The following is an 8,405-nucleotide window of genomic DNA, read 5'->3' as shown; positions in this document are numbered from 1 at the left end:
TCTTCCTGAGCTCTAATTTTTCATTGACCCTACTTTTATTTCATTATAGCATGTTTATTTTTTAATGAGGTCTACATTTTAACATAACGTTCCCTCTCAACACCTTCAGTCACTCTCAGGGCCATTTGATTCAATATTACATGGCTTTCTGAAGTGTTTCTGATCTTCCACAAAAAGCTTGGAGGTTTTGATAACTTTCTCTCTGTGCAACCCACCTGCTTGGGCTGATGCTCACCTTTCTCTAGACTGCACAGGGAGGGAGTCTCCTTTGCTCTCAAGAGTTCGAACTTGTAATGTCATCTGCATTTCAACGAGGCTTAGACTGCCTTAGAACCTTCCTATTTTTAACGTAATTATCCATGTTTTAAAATGATCCACTCAAATGAAGTTTTTTTGTCAAGGGTTTCCTGATCTCTTCAACTAGAAATGATGTCTTCTTCATGATTTCACATGCTTCCTGGTTTCTGGTACCTCATTCATTCATTCATTCAAGTTTTTGCTGAGTTTCTGCATATGCCAGGTCTGCTTTAGGCTCTGAAGATATAGCAAAAAATGAAAATAACAAAAAAGAATTCTAGTTTCAAGAAACTTCCATTATTGTCGGAGGACGCAGACAGCAAATGAATACATTAGTCAAATACAGATATAAAGTATATTGTAAGTGCACTGGAGAAAACGCAGCAGTAAGCGGTGATAAAGCGTGTTGGGGTAGGAGAGTAGGCTAGAGGTGACAGGCCTCGTCCAGGAAAGGTCCCATTGATAATGGGACAGTGGTGTAAAGATGTGCAGGACACGACAAAATGATTCATGTGACTTTCTAAAAGGGAAACTTCATAGGCATTTAGGAAGGAGATGACCAGCATATGGGAGGAACTCCTGGGAGCCCACAGAGCACTGAAATGACAGGACTTGTACTTTGGTTCTCATCCCGCTGCAATGACTTCTCATCACTCAAGGAGAGAGAATATGGCACACATGTGCTTAGAGCCCCACAGTCCCAGGAAGAAACTTGCCATTCAATGTATGTTTGTTGGAAGTTTAATGATAGAGACTTGGGGAAACTTTGAGAATCACTAGTTCAAGCAGACACCTAAAATCCAGAAAATTAGAAGGAAGGAAAAAGTTACAGGGAAAGAAGGGAGCTTCTGTGGGCACATAATCAATACCAGCTGTTTCTCATGCCGGCATTAATTTACACCTCATTTAATTTTTATAAGAACCATGAATATTTGACTATGAAGATAAAGCCAAGTCACAAATGTTCCAATGTTAGCAACATGTGAATATGTACCAACAGGCAGAGCCGAAACAGTAACCTTTCCCTGGAAGGGCAGGTAAATTGGGGGGATTTTTTAAAGTTTATTTTTGAGAGAGAGGGAAAGAGAAATAGAGGGAGAGGAGGAGGGGAGAGAGAGAGAGGGAAGGAGAATCCTAGCAGGTTCCACACTGTCGGCACAGAGCTTGATGTGGAGATTGAAGTTTATGAACCATGAGATCATGAACTGAGCCAAAATCAAGAGTCACATGCTTAATGACTAAGCCACCCAGGCGCCCCAAATAGGCAGATTTTTAGTGTTCAAATTGAAATGCATTTTCAGAATCTGTTAATCCGAAGCATCTGGATAAAATGATCAACAAGATTCCAATTGCGAGAAATCAGTGGAAAGGTAGACAAACTAGACTTTTGAGGAAGTTTAGAAAACTTGTTTAGGCATCTCAGACATCAGGCCATTTGCTTTAAAGAAAACTGGTTCTATGGATAGAAAATATGGGACCACAAAACAAGGTTTGTGGATTTTTGTTACCAGACACTGAAGTACCAAATGCAGAGATGAATGTGTACAGGTATAAAATGAAATTGATCATTTTGGTGTATGTTTTAATCTGGGCCAAAGTTTGTCTCAAGTTTTGGAGTGGTATGGACACTACAGGTAATTTAAGAGTTCACAGACAAAGAGCCAAGTAGCCCATTAGTGTAAAAATGGATGACTGAGGGTTATTTATAATGAGAAAGAGGCATATCAGTATTTATCCTTGGGAAACTCAGAAGCTGCAAGAGAAAAAATCTCTTGTGATCATTTAAAGTGAGTAGAACACAGGAGAAGCGGAACATTGACTCATCAATGGTTTGACAGACTTGAGTTGTATCTATTTGGAATACACTTAATCTGTTTGGGTTGGAATTTCTGTTATCTTGTCGCTATTTTAGGAACTGTATTCCCAAATTAAGAAGCCTGTATAGATTTTGTATAGTTGTTAAAATAACTGTGGTGGACGAGTTGTGGCATAAGCTTTCAGTGAGTGAATTGGACCTTTGGAACAAACAAAGGTTGTGATCTTGTTCAGTTTTTAGGTAAGAGCAATCCTTCAACTTCTGCTGCTGGAAGTCCAGTGTGTATGGTAAATGGATTCATATATACAAGGCATTTTATAGTTCCCTAAACATATTTTATATTTTTTTCAGGGGAAATCATGAACACAGTCCCCCACTATCGCAAATTATACAGTCGCGTTTCCCACATTTGGGGAGCTCACAGGCGTCAGCACATCCATAGTGCAATGGATAAGGTTCATCCTGGGGAGACCACCTGTGTGATCATAGTATCTCATCTGCCAGGTAAGTATACATATTTTATATTTTTAGTCTATTTTCACAGCTATTTTATGATTCCATATTTTTTTCCCTGTTTCTAAATGAGAAAATAATGTCAGTGCCACCAATTTCTTGCATTCACTCAATTATATTTGTTAAGCAACACTACATGTAAAGCACTTTGCCATGTAATGGAAATAATGCACAAATTAATTCTTGCCTTTGGAAAGTCAGAATCTAGTCGGAAACTGGCTTGATCTACCTGAGCTGCTATGACAAAAATGCCTTAGACTCAATAGATTGCAGTAAACCTTTGCTTCTCACGGGTCTGGAGGCTGGGAAGTTCAGGATCAAGGTGCTGGTAGATTCGTTGTCTGATGAGGGCATGCTTCCTGGTTCATCAATGGCCATCCACTGGCTGTGCTCCCACATGGTGGAAAAGGTGAGGGATCTCTCTGGGGTCTCTTTTAAAAGGTCATTAATCTCCTTTGTGTGGGCTCCTCCCTTATGGTCTATTAAGCTCCCAATGGCCCTAGGGTATCTTCCAAATACCCTCATACCGAGGATTAGATTGCAACATATACATTTTGAGGGAATAAATGCATTCAGGCTATAGTAGGGAAGGAGACAGGAAATTCATGCATTGGGTAGTGATTTCTGCAATAATAGAGGTAACTTCCAGCCACCTTAGAAATATAGGGGAAGAAACTATGGCATACACAAGCATATAGTTTGGGTGATATTAAATGTATTTAACAACATGCATGCATGAAGATGTGACCATGTTCTGAGGCCCTGAACATCAGCTCTGCAAATCAATGAGGTGAGATGCTGTACATGGATACAGAAGGGAAAAATTTTAAATGAAGAAACTGTGGGGAATAAAGAGATAATCTCCTATTATTTAATCTTTCTGTACTCATTTACTCATGTGTAAAATAGGAATAATAAGGCAACTCTCTTATAAGACTATTGGTAGGATTAATTTATAAATGCAGTTTACAAATTATACACAAAGTGTTTAGAACATAGTAAGTGCTCACAATGTTAACTCATTGTTATTATACATCTTATTTCCATTTTGGAGCCTTATGCATCTTAAACATTATATATCAAGGTAAGTGTAAATATAGAAATGACTCACCCTTACATTAGTTTTGATGTTGAGAGCTTTGACATTGGTGACAACATTAGCATTTTTTCCCGAAACTAAGGTACATAAAAATTCAAAATTATTTTGATTAATAATAGCAAATCAAGTTTTCTCTAAGCATCATCAAACTTCAGTTATCATTTTCTTGTTAATATCTGCCACTACTGATATGTGATAAATTGAAGACAGGGAGACAAGGGACAACTGGTCTCAGAGGAGACCATCGCTCCAGCATTTGCTGCCTATACTCACGCCAGCACAGGCGCTGTGTTTGAGATCAAGAGCAGCCTGTCCAGCTCAGAAGAATCTAGTTAATAATAGCACCAGACTACATTCAGATTGAGAAATGCCACTGGATCCCTGTTGCAATTACTAATCACTTACTGTGTTCTAATAATAGCTAATGATATTTTTGTTCCCCTCCCAAACCAAGGAAAGTTCTGTGTGTTTGGTTTTTATTGTTTTCATGTTATCAAAGAAATGAGTATTATATTGACAGTCTAAGATCTAGGATATGTTTTCCTTCCTTCCTCATGAAAGCATCAGGTATTTTGGGACATAGTTTTCTCATGTGCAAAGTAGCAACAATTGCATTTTCGTTTTGCATTTTAGGACGTCTAAATACTTAGATTTGTGTTTTCTAAAATCTGTGGAACACGTGGACTTCCTTGAAGTTGGGATGCTAAATTAAGTAGTACTACCTAGGTTTCTGGGTTTTGTCTAGTAGAGGAGAGTCACTTGGCATTTGTCATGGTTGCAAAATCCCAAGTCCATGTGTAGAGACAGCCCTGGTTGATGGCAGTAATGAATACAGTGTGATATGAAACATGCCAGGAATATCTTTGAAGCAAACCATTGAGTCCTTTGACTTCATACTTTTCAAACATCTAAAACACACTTTTACAAAAACAATGGCTTTTTGACATTGATATGATTGAATATGAGTATTACATCATGCTCCTTTCATATACTTTGTGGACATGAAGCAGGAGCCATTATTTCAAAAATAAATGTTATAGTCTGGAGCGCAAGACTACTTTGGAAATCAGTGTTTTCATTGGCTGTATCTTTGACATTTTGCATTTATACCAGAAACTCAACTTCATTTTGACCATCTTTAAAAGATTTCATAGGATCTAATTATGTGATAGTCTAGCACTCTGAACCCACAGTGAATAATGTGCCTGGTATTATTTCTGAAGAGTAACCTATACATTTGAAAGATTTAAACTTGGGTAGAGGAGACTATTTTAGTTGACAAGTGACTGAGTTGTAGATATGTATAACAGGTACAGAATTCTCTCTTGGATGTACTAATTGCAGATTTTAAAAATTTAAGTAAAGCAATTAAAGATTTTAGCTTAAATAATGTTTTAGGTTAGTTATAATGCATATGAGGTAGAAAAACTGAGATGAAACTGTGAGAGAAGGAAGACAGGTCGGTGGTTGAAGGAACAGAGGAGATGGGTGACATATTACATGTCCACCTTTGCACCTAAGATTTGCTAACACATTGATGCTGTTAGAAGGTGGACTTGATTGGACATTTGAAGGGTCCCCTTAATTCTAGCTCACTGATTGCGTCCTTATTGCTCCTAATGATCCTCCTGCTTCACTCCTCTCTGGTCATTTCCTCTTAGCCAGGTTTTCAGTTATCAGGCTTCTCTGGTGCTCTGTGACCTTGGATAATTGAAAACACTGCATTGTGATTGGACTTAAGTGGATAGAAGAACAATATAGATGGCGGTTCCTGACTCACCCCTTTGGTGTCCTCAATAATAGATGAGGAGAACTAATTATCAGAAAACTGAAAATGCTTGTTGACCTGTGAATGTAAGAAAGCTGAGACTACAGTAATATTTCCTCCAAGCTCATCTATTATAACAGATATTTAAATATGGAAGTAATAAGGATAATGAGTAGGAACGTTGGTTAAATTTCTAATTTGCTAGATGTTTGACTTACAATATTATAAAATATCCAAATAATGTACCACTAAACAAGTGTAAGATTTAATCTATCATTCCTTTTATCATTACTATCTTAAATTATTTACATATCACCTTGGAAAAATCACATTATAAATTATGCAAATAAACCTGACCAAGTTATAGGATACTTCTCAAACTTTAAGGTGCTCAAAATTTCTGAAGAGATATTTATTGAACATTGAGATCTCCAAACTCCATTTCTAGTTTGTAGTTGGGAGATCTAGGATAACATTCAGGATTTTTCCCTTTTAATAAACAAACAGATTATTTTTAATGTGGGTGGTCCATTATCAATGCTGAGAATTATTGCTTTTGGACATTCCAAAATACTGTTCATTTCTCCTTCATAGAATTTAGCAGATTAAGCCCCAAGATACAGTAATCATTTATCAAAGGCCAGATCTGGGCCAGGCATCTTTCAAAGCGCTCTGCAGGTATTAATTCCTTTGACCCACACTGCCTGAGAGAGGACTGTGTTGTCACCTTACCAGTGGGGCACTGACGCCAACTCCAATTCTGCCACGTACCAGCTCTGGCTCTTTAAGGAAAAAAAAAACATTCCAGTGTTCTCATCTGAAAAATAAGTATATCACAGAACCACTGGGAAGATTAGTAAGAAAGCATATGGAGCGGACTTGAGTACCACATGGGAAGGATGGCTGAAACAAACAACAAAAACACACAAATTTCTCCAGGGAACTTCCAATACCTGGACCAGTCACAGCGAACTAACATACACTTACTTTTCCTTCTGCTGGATGAAGTTCCTCACCCTTTCCCTCTATTCCGTACATTACTCATGGGAAGCCAAGCAGAGATGAAATCGGACCAGCTATGGCTACAAGTGACTGTTTTCTTTCGGCTTGCTTTGTTAATGAATAAAAAGCAAAAAACCCAAAACACTACAATGATGTTTGGAACCAGATTATAACAAAGGCCTACAGTTATTTTTCTTAAGAGAAAGTGGATATTTTGATATGAATTTGTCTTAAAATAGGTAAAACATAAGTATATTTTATCATAAATGTTCCTTTCCCCCTTTTGGAATTTTGGGGATGTTAGGAGGTGTCAGATACTAGTAAGCCTAGTGGTGATGGCGGATATACATGCTAACCACAATTATGGGATTTAAGGAGCCTAGTTAAAAATAAAAATAAAAAAGCTAAAGCCAGTGGTGAGAGTTAAGACAACCAGGATGGAAAGGAAAAACTAATCTGTCCTGAAGCGCCAATTAAGTTTAATGTTTTGGATAAATGGACAATCTCAAAAAGATTAGCTTGACTTAAATCACTCATTTAAATGTTCCTACTCTGTGGTCTAAAACCTTGACAAATGAAACAATAACCTCGACTTCAGTTTACAAATGTAATGCTTATATTGATTTTTTTCTCTCATAAAGCGTCTGCCATTGAATACCATAATGTGCCTCACGATTACAACTTATTCCTTTATGGGCTTCCACCACCCTTAAATTTAGCTGCCTGTCTTTTTTTAGTGAATAATGGTGTCAGCATTTCTTTTTTCCTGTTCCGCATCAGTCCATGTATCATGCATTTATTATCCATCTGTGTTTGTCTCTCCGTCTGTCTTTTAAAATGACAATTTATTTTTGAACTACTTGTAGCAATATTTAACCACTGAACCTTTTAATTACTTACTCTGCTGACAAGCAGAGCACATTCACAGTTGGGAAGAAACGCCTGGTGCATGAAAACAGTTGCGATGGCGAATGACTGCACCTTTCCCATTAGATATCCTGCCAAATTTATGGCGCAATAAGAAAACTGAAGGCCAATATTTACAGCAGTGAGGGCACCTGGTCGGAACAGAGTGAATAACGTGAGAATATAATTGACACATTCTGTTTGAAGCAGCGATAAGTATAGACAAGACTAAACAATAAACCGGGAATCCTTCCCTTCTTGCAATTAAGAATTTCAATTAAACAGGCCTTTTTCTAATGGGTCATTCTGAAGAATTGTGAGGCTGTCACAGATTTCTATGTTTGTGGAATGAAGATTCAGCTACCTCTAACTAGCGAGGCAACGGGTAGTTAGTTATTTAGCATACTTTATTTATTTTGGAGTCAGTACTTCATCTTATTCTACAGACGACCAACCAAGAGTCCTCAAAAAATAATGTTTGTCTCTGGTTTCAGACGGCATTTATTTAATACCTAGTGTATGCACCATCTTGTCTTTGAACTTTGTGTCTGTATAATTTATCACAGTAATTTGAAAAAAAATATATCTTGCAATATTCCCTTAGCTAAGGGCAGTGATAAAATTGTCACATTGTACGTGAGAGTATTGGACTGTTGTAAGATTCAGAGGCAAAACAAAGTTCAAATGAGCAGATTCCAAGATTAGTATATGATTCAGTGATCTTAGTGTCAGCGTGGTGGGAGATGATTTGGGAAGAATGGATTTGGAATTACTTGTACATCTCCGTGGCTTCGTTTATTTTTCAGTAACTTGTTATGGTTTTAGAATTAATATTGTTTTGCATAAAAACAAAATATATAAAGTGTATAGAAATAACCTATAAATATATTACCTAATAACCTCTATAAATATTATTCTATATTATATATTTTTAAAGTGTTACATACATTTAAATGGTAGATTAAACAAGTATAACTTGATAGCGTCCAATTATAAAATAACTG

At 37.0% G+C, this 8,405-nt stretch overlaps 1 non-coding gene across 1 annotated transcript; it reads right to left on the bottom strand.

Annotated features, from left to right (window-relative positions):
* Positions 1-2,461: 2,461 nt before the first annotated feature.
* Positions 2,462-2,625, bottom strand: LOC115303797. Its single transcript, XR_003914245.1, has one exon. It is a non-coding gene; the product is annotated as a U1 spliceosomal RNA (small nuclear RNA).
* Positions 2,626-8,405: the final 5,780 nt, after the last annotated feature.

This window comes from Suricata suricatta, chromosome 1 (assembly GCF_006229205.1).
Source record: "Suricata suricatta isolate VVHF042 chromosome 1, meerkat_22Aug2017_6uvM2_HiC, whole genome shotgun sequence".
Lineage (NCBI taxonomy): Eukaryota > Metazoa > Chordata > Mammalia > Carnivora > Herpestidae > Suricata > Suricata suricatta.
Note: the sequence above shows the minus strand (reverse complement) of the source record. Positions and strands in the feature narration are given on the sequence as shown.